At 35.4% G+C, this 8,479-nt stretch overlaps 1 protein-coding gene across 5 annotated transcripts in view; it reads right to left on the bottom strand.

Moving 5' to 3' along the window:
* Positions 1–3,255: 3,255 nt before the first annotated feature.
* Positions 3,256–8,479, bottom strand: part of LOC142831053 (protein phosphatase 1 regulatory subunit 3E) — a 27,396-nt gene continuing 22,172 nt past the window's right edge. For 3 of the 5 annotated variants that reach the window (XR_016350518.1, XR_012906665.2, XM_089781517.1), the window contains exon 2: positions 3,256–6,392. The gene's annotated coding sequence lies outside the window, so the exon portion shown is untranslated. The remainder of the gene's footprint in view (positions 6,393–8,479) is intronic. The other 2 variants (XM_089781520.1, XM_089781519.1) reach the window with 2 other exon arrangements.

Raw genomic sequence — 8,479 nt, 5'->3', positions numbered from 1 at the left:
CATTGATGGCTCAAGGCATCATAGAAACTTGGTGGAATGATAACCAATAGGGTAGTATATATAAATATAGGAGTGAAAAAGTAGGTGGTATAGGTATAGGCATGGTGCTATATATCTCATAGTCAATAAATCAATCTGTATCAGAATCTTTATGGATGAAGTTTTGTGTTTGAATAAGAGGATAGAAGTTGGAATATATACCCGTCACCAGGATGCTAATGGTCACTATGAAATGCTAAGGAAGATTAGAGAAGCTACAAAAATAGAAAACTCAATAATAATGGATGATTTCAACTATCCCCATATTGATTGGGTACCTGCCACTACAGGATGGGGCACAGACATAAATTTTCTAGACATTAATGATCATTTCTTGGAGCAGTTAGCCTTGGAACTCAAACAGAGAAAGGCAATTCTTGATTTAGTCCTATGTGGATCACAGGAGGTGAATATAGCTGAACTGCTTAGTAATAGCCACCAAAATGTAATTAAATTTAACATCCTGATGGGAGAAGGGAAATTCCAAAAGAAGTCCTTACAGTAGCTTTTAACTTCAAAAAGGAGAACTACACAAAACTGAGGAAGTTAACCAAATGGAAATTAAAAGGAATAGTCATAAGATTAGCTGCATGGAAACTTTTAATAGAGACTCAAATTAAATGTACATCTCAGTTTTAAAAAATAGTAAAAGGACAAAAAGTGTCATCATAGCAAAAAACAAAAACAAACAGTTAAAGAGATGCAGTCAGAGGCAAAAAGGCATTCTTTAAAAATTGGAAGTCAAATACTACTAAGGAAAATAGAAAGGAACACAAACTCTGGCAAGTCAAGTGTAAATATAATTAGGCAGGCCGAAAAATAATTTGAAGAGCTAGGAACAGACACAAAATCTAGGAGGATATCTAATGTGATACAGATTTTTTTTAAAAGGATTCAGTGGTCATCCTGGCAATTACAGCCCAGTAAGCCTAATTTCAGTACCAGGAAAACCAACAAACTATAATGAAAAACATAATTATCAGACCGATGAACAAGATCAGCTGAGGAAGAGTCAACATAGCTTTTTAAATGAGAAATCATGTTACACCAATCTATTAGAATTCTTTGTCAAGTAGAGGTCAACAAACATGTAGAAAAGAATGATTTTGTCAATATGCTGTATGTGAACTTTCAGAAAGCCTTTGACAAGATCCCTCTCAAAATGTCTTAAGAAAGTAAGCAGTTATAGGATAAGATGAAAGATCCTCTCATGGATCAATCATTGGTTTGTTTACAGCCACCAATTCTCACTTTCAATATTCTGTGCTGTAATTAAGCTCTAACTTACCTCTCAATGTTATCTAAGGCTACGTCTAGACTGGCATGATTTTCCGCATTTGCGGAAAAGAGCGTCTAGATTGGCACGGATGCTTTTCCGCAAATGCACTTTTTGCGGAAAAGCATCCATGCCAATCTAGACGTGGTTTTGCACAAGAAAGCCCCGATCGCCACTTTCGCCATCGGGTTTTTTTGCGCAAAAGCAGTTTTCAGCTGTCTACACTGGCACTTTTGCGCAAAAGCATTTCCGGAAAAGGGCTTTTGCCCAAACGGGAGCAGCATAGCATTTCTGCAAGAACACTGACAATCTTACATGAGATCGTCAGTGTTCTTGTGGAAATTCAAGCGGCCAGTATAGACAGCTGGCAAGTTTTTCCGCAAATGCTTTTGCGGAAAAACTTGCCAGTCTAGACACAGCCTAAGAGTCCAATAAGCAGTGTAAGTGTTAGTAATGCTGCTAGACAGTATTGACTTCCCATGATTCAACAAGTTCTCTGGTTCAACGCCTGTCCGATCCCAAGGGTGCCAGACAGGAGAGGTTCAACTTGTAGTTTGTTTTCTGCTTTTCCAAACTGACAGGGAAGAGAGATGAAAAAGTGAAGACAACTACATGTACCATCTTGTAAAATGATATCCCCAATGCTACTGATTGGTCATAGAACTTATTACAGTTATCACATACAAAAAAGGGTTAAACTGCTGCTGCGTCTGAGTCCAATAGCTGCCATTCTTACAAAAGAAAAAAAAACACAAATTAGGCTTATCCCACCATCTCCACTTTTCTTTTTCCTTTCCGTCCATGTAGAAAGGAAGCCTGAAAGCAATGTAAAATGCAGATAAAAACCTTAGAAATTCGGGACATGGATACCACAGAAGACAGAGAATTAGTGAAATCATGTCATTACAAGAGGCAAAATCGAGAGCTGAGAAAATTGAAAGGGAAATGCTTAATTAGCACTTCAAGGGAAAGGATGGTTGGTCAGTTAAAGATTCAGCACTGTTGCCTCTTCACAGCTGAAGTGCACAAGTTCAGTATATCCACCAAGTGGTCCTCCAGCAACAAGGATAAATTATATAAAATATTACTGATATTTCTACAGTCTCACAAGTTCATCATTCTTTTTTAACCTTCCATCTATACGCCTTCCGACCCTCAAAACTTTCTATCAACATGCTTTGGCAGCTGGTGAAGCTGAAGGGAGCCATAATGCTGCCCAAAATTTATGTTGGGACTGTACTCATGCAAAACCTGTCCCCAAGATTGAAAAGCCACAAAGAGTTCTTCTGCAGCTTCCCCGTAAATCTGTGTCCAGAGCTCAGTAAATGCAGGTGAGCTTCTGACGTATGGAGTGAGAAGATGCTGTACATAATGTATTGCAGCACATCTTACAGATACGAGAGCATGAGGGCAGCTGCATCAAATTTTGGACATGAAAGCTCCTTGCAGCTGGCAAAACTCAAGAGTACTTACGGTAACAGAAAAGGCCTTGAAAAGAGCACAGCACTCAACAACTCCAATTGAGAACATCCTCAATGAAAGCTGCAGAGTGATAAGTGCCTGTGGACATCTGGCACAAATAGTAGGTTCTGGGAATTTCTGAAGATCTAAGCCAAGGGGATAAATCTGTCCTCACATGTGCAGGTTTATTGCCCATTGCCATCAAATATATAGCCATAAAAATGGGTTTAAGAGCACAAATTTTGGCTAACATTCTTTTACAATCTGTAACTAGTAGAACTTATTAGCTTGTCAGTTCAACAAATAGGTTTATAATGATCACACTCAGTTTGTACCACACATCTTTAATGAAAACAAATAGTTACATGTTTATAAATATACTTGTATAGTGATACAACCAGTGACTAGGTATGATTTAAGTAGACAAGATATGTAATGTTGTTGTAAGGCAAGACAAATTACATTTCTATTCACAGGCTTCAAAAAAGAGCAAAGGCATTAAAAACCCAAAACTCAACTTTGTATTCTACTGACATGAAATAATGGAAAAAAAACTAGAAACAACAAACCAAGATTAACTTTTAAGTGCAAATATTACAGAAAATACTAATATCAAATCCAATTTACCAGTCCATGTTCAGAAGACAACTTTTTAAAAATAATATCAAAGTGAATCAAAATAAAACACAAAGTATTACAAGTTGCATATGTTGCTAAAAGAATGTGGTCTTAAACAGCTAGTATTCATTTTGATTAGTGATAGAAACAATTTATGTAACAGTGTAAAAACAAAGTTTGGTTCAAACCATTTTAAGAGTGGAAGACACCTTATAATATAGGCCTTAGTCCTGCAATTGGACCCAGGCAGGCCGGCCTTTCCATTTGAATAGAGATCCTTGGATTACCCAGAGGTGAAGTCTTGGTTCTACTGAAATAAAAGTATTTCACCCAAGGCGACTGCTCACATAGAACTGATTGAAGGATCAATGTCACAATTTGTTAGGATCTACACCAGCAAAGCACTTAAGCATATACTTAAACTTTCAGTATGAGAGTAATCCTTTGACTTCAGTTCTACTATGTGTTTAACTAGAAGCACAAGTTTAAGAACTTTGCTGGATGAAAGCCTTAATACTATGAAGTGTATTTTTAAGATGTAAAAGAATAAATATTACAATATTAATAAATAACATCAATACCATATTTTGGGGGGGCTCAAACAAAGCAGCTTATTTTAATAGCATTGCAGAAGGGATGTGATATACCCAACCTTTTGAAATGCTATATTTTAGTATCAACTATAAAGGGCACGATCCTGCCCCACTGAAGTCACCTGGGCTGCGTCTAGATTGGCATGATTTTCTGGAAATGCTTTTAACGGAAAACTTTTCTGTTAAAAGCATTTTCAGAACAGAGCGTCTAGATTGGCACGGACACTTTTCCGCAAAAGCACTTTTTGCAGAAAAGCGTCCGTGCCAATCTAGACGCACTTTTCCACAAAAAAGTCCTGATCGCCATTTTTGCGAATGGGAGCAGAATAGTATTTCCGCAAGAAGCACTGATTTCTTACAGTAGGAAGTCAGTGCTTTTGCGGAAATTCAAGAGGCCAGTGTACACAGCTGGAAAGTTTTTCTGGAAAAGCAGCTGATTTTCCAGAAAGACTGGCCAGTCTCGACACAGCCCTGAAGTTTTACCACTGATTGCAGCAGAGCAGGATATAAGGCCCACAATGCAAACATTATTTAAGACATACATTTTTCTTACCGAGTCCTTTCATATGGTACTACAGCTACAATAGACTGATGCAGGAACATTAACATTTCAAGTTAATCTCTTAAAAAAATAGGTGTCACAATATTGCATAGAAAAAATCCCTGGTATAAATATGCTTACACTGGATATGGAGGCCTTTTGCCTGCATTTTACTAGAACAAAGCCCATATATTTTAAATAGTACAATTCACATTTAATGATGTCCTTGACTAAGTTCTTTGGAATTGCTAGTGTTTGTATTATTTCAAGAACATTTTTATTCTGCATGCTGTTAAGTATTAAAAGACAATACACATTTTGTGTGCTTGAGTTTTACAGCAAATGTAACTATTTCCACTCCCTAATTTTATAGTGAAAATGTTTGTGAAGCCTTAGAACAACTTCAGAACGAATATATTTTCATTTCAGTGATGTACTTAGTATGTTATCTGGTGATCCTTTCATGTATTAGAGGTTGTACAAATAAGTTGCTGACAGTTTACAAACTCATTAATGTTCTGCTAAAAAGCCATGCACATTAATTTAAAAGTAAAGAAATTTTGTTCAGAGACAATATGTTTCTTATAGTGAACACTTGAATTTCATGGTACAGAATGTGCAAACAAATAAAATCCATCTATAAATATTATGATGTATTATGCACCATACAAGCAACTGAAACACATATTTAAAGGAGGTGTCAACTCTACACACATCAGCCTCATAAAAAACTAGAATTTCTGATTCCACCTAGTATATTTAAAATTATGTTTAGAAGAGGTGCACATGTTGAATAAATATATTTTATAACAAATTATGATCATAGTATTAATTCTAAACATGACAATGACATGGTTTTATAGGATTACCAGGAAGACACATTTCTCATTAGAACACCTTTCATCATTACAATATGGGAAAGTAGTACAGGTAGAACCTCTCTAGTCCAGCAGCATCTATGGCCCAGCATGATATTAACAGTCCCATTAAGTTTGTTTATAGCCATCAGTCCCAGGTCTCAGTGTTCCATGCTATTATTTAGCTCTAATTTACCCCTAAATGTCTTTTAAGAGCTCAGTAAGCAGTGGAAGTGTTAGTAATGCTGCTAGACAATACTGACCTCCCATGGTTTGGCAAATTCTTTGGTTCAGCACTAGTCAGGTCCCAAGTATGCCAGACTAGAGAATTTCAACCTATACCTAATCATTCTGGCTGCTGCAGACACTGGATTGCTGGCACAGTAGAAAAAATATATGAACAATAGTATGTATTCTTAGGTTTTTGTTATGAATTGCATTTTAATGGGAAAGTCATAAATTGACTGTTCAAAAAAGAAAAATAATGAAGGAACACATTAAATTTCTTATTAGTCATCCTTGAAAGGCACCTAAAATTCATTTTATGTTTGAATATAAGTTATAAAACAAATTATGAATGTTGTTATAAATTAATTTACATTTAGAATTATATAGATTTAACAGATTTTGTTTCTGTAGGCTCTATCAAAACATGCTTCAAGTATCTGATAAAAGACCAAGGTTATGCATGAACAAACATCTGTTCGTTTCAGTGAGTTATTTTCTCCATCCACAAAATCAACTGTGTGTTTATCCTTGTGTTTAACATGCAGAGGCACAGGTATCTACACTCAAAAATAGATTTATTATCTGACTGTTGTGAGTATATGCAAGTAAAAATTAGCTTAACTTAATTATATTGAAATTGACTGTGCCAATATTCCAGTTATTGATTTAAAATACTAATGGGCAGTACTATGATTAGCTAATTAAGGTTTAGTTTATAATTACCTGAGTGTCACATTTCCTGGCATTCTGTTAAGGATTTCTAGTAATCACCAAAAGAGCTGGAAAATATAGGCATAAACGGCATTAGAATCACATGTAACAAATTACAGAGTTAAACGTGAAGCAGCAGACATTAATGTGCATCATACATACAGTACAATTTGACTTACAGTATAAAGTACCATTATATTGTACAATACATAACATGGCACATTTCATAAAGCTGCAATTCTTGCACTGTAAACAGATACATTTTTACATCTACAAAAGACAAAAATAATGAAAAATTTTACTTAAAAGTAAAATCATTAAATGTTATTGCCTTGGCAAGGTCATTCTATTATCACTTGGAAAGGATGCTGTGATAGGTCGACCACCTCACAGCTGACAACTTCTTTAGAAAATATCATATTTGAAAACATTCATCTAGTCCTAAAAAATACTTTTAATGCTTTACCTTGGCAATATAATATCACCTTTGTTTTGTGAGAATATATACTGTACACATTTGGATTTTAAAAAAATGCGCCTGCTTCTACTCTCATTAAAGTCAATGGAAGTGGTGTCATTAACTTCAAAGGGAGCAAATTCAGGTCTAATTTTTTCAAAGATGTTATATTTACAAATATTGGATTGAATGCCATTGCTTTCATTTTTCTCTCTCCTACCTATCACAGTGCTCTGTAGCAACCCAGAGATGGCATTAGATTGAGCATATAAACTGATGGTAAACATACGTAAATGTTGCACCTTGGGGAAATAATAATGCTCACTATCAGTGCAACTAAAAAATTGTATTGGAAGTCTTCATACAGTTTCCTTAAAATACATTATTTTAATAAAAATTAAACTAATTCAATGCATGATTGAAATACTGTAACTTTAGCATATCACTGATATGATTTAAATGCTCAGCAATGAGCCTGCTTTTGCTACCACTAAAATCAATCGTAAAACTCTTCAGACAAAGCAGGGCCCAATATCAGCATCCCAAAATCTAGAGAAATACACACAGTGTAGGTGCTGTTAACTAGATTTTAATATAAGTTTTTAGAAAACTACTGCCTATACTTACAAAGTTGGAGTCAATCATGCAAACACACATATCTAACTTTAATACCATGCATATTCCTACTGAAGTCAATCAGCCGTCCAATGAAGTCAACAGAGTTAGGGTACAGCTATACTACACAGTTTTTCCGGGATACCTCTGGTATCCCAGAAGAACTGTTCCGCATCCAGGGAACACATTTGCTCTTCTGTTCCACGAGGAATAAGGAGGCTTTCAAAATAGAGGTTTTTCCTGATATTTGGCCCAGTCTCGGTGGGCCAAATGTCGGAAAAACCTCTTCCAACAAAAGAATCGAAAAAAGCTATGCAAATTGTGGAACGCATTTTGTGTAGCTTTTTTCAAACAAAAGTGACAGTGTAGCCATACCCTTACTGAGATGTGTAGACTAAAACAGAAACATAAGTGTTTGCAGGACCTAGGACCCAATTTCCAAAAACACTTTTAACCCAGCTCTGAAAGGCAAAACAAATTGATAGGAGACAGTTGGCTTGCAAGTTGGATCTTGCAGTGTACATTTTAAAGGGAGAAACCCTATTAACCCATCCTGCTAATCTGATACAATGAATTTACAATACCTCTGCTGCATAACACACACATAGCTTTCCTGAATATATAAGTTCACCTTCCAGATTTATATTTGAAAAGTAATAGAACAAAATCAATAAAGTATTTCAGCAATATTGCACAACTTGCACATTTATTTATACCTCAATTCTGCGAGCACAACTTCAGTTGAAAGCAACTGCATTTTCACCTACATTAGGACAGCAGTTCAAGCCTAAAAGTCAGAACTATTGTGTGTTGACTATTAAACAAGCTAAAAATATAACCTGATAATTAATATTTGGTGCATATGCATCATTTGTAGCATTTCTAAATTTTTAAAAAATAAGATTCAGTTTATGAGAATAGGTATTTAACTTGTAAAGGTCTAGACTACGAAGTAATCAAACAGCACTTAGATACTTGCTCTTCAAAGAGGTTTCAGAGGTTAGTCTGTAACTTTCGTTCTATTTGAGATAACTGTTTCAAATCACTGTAAGTCCAATAGAGCTGAAATTGGTTGTCATAGTA

Source organism: Pelodiscus sinensis, chromosome 12 (assembly GCF_052426305.1).
Source record: "Pelodiscus sinensis isolate ZL-2025 chromosome 12, ASM5242630v1, whole genome shotgun sequence".
NCBI lineage: Eukaryota > Metazoa > Chordata > Testudines > Trionychidae > Pelodiscus > Pelodiscus sinensis.
Note: the sequence above shows the minus strand (reverse complement) of the source record. Positions and strands in the feature narration are given on the sequence as shown.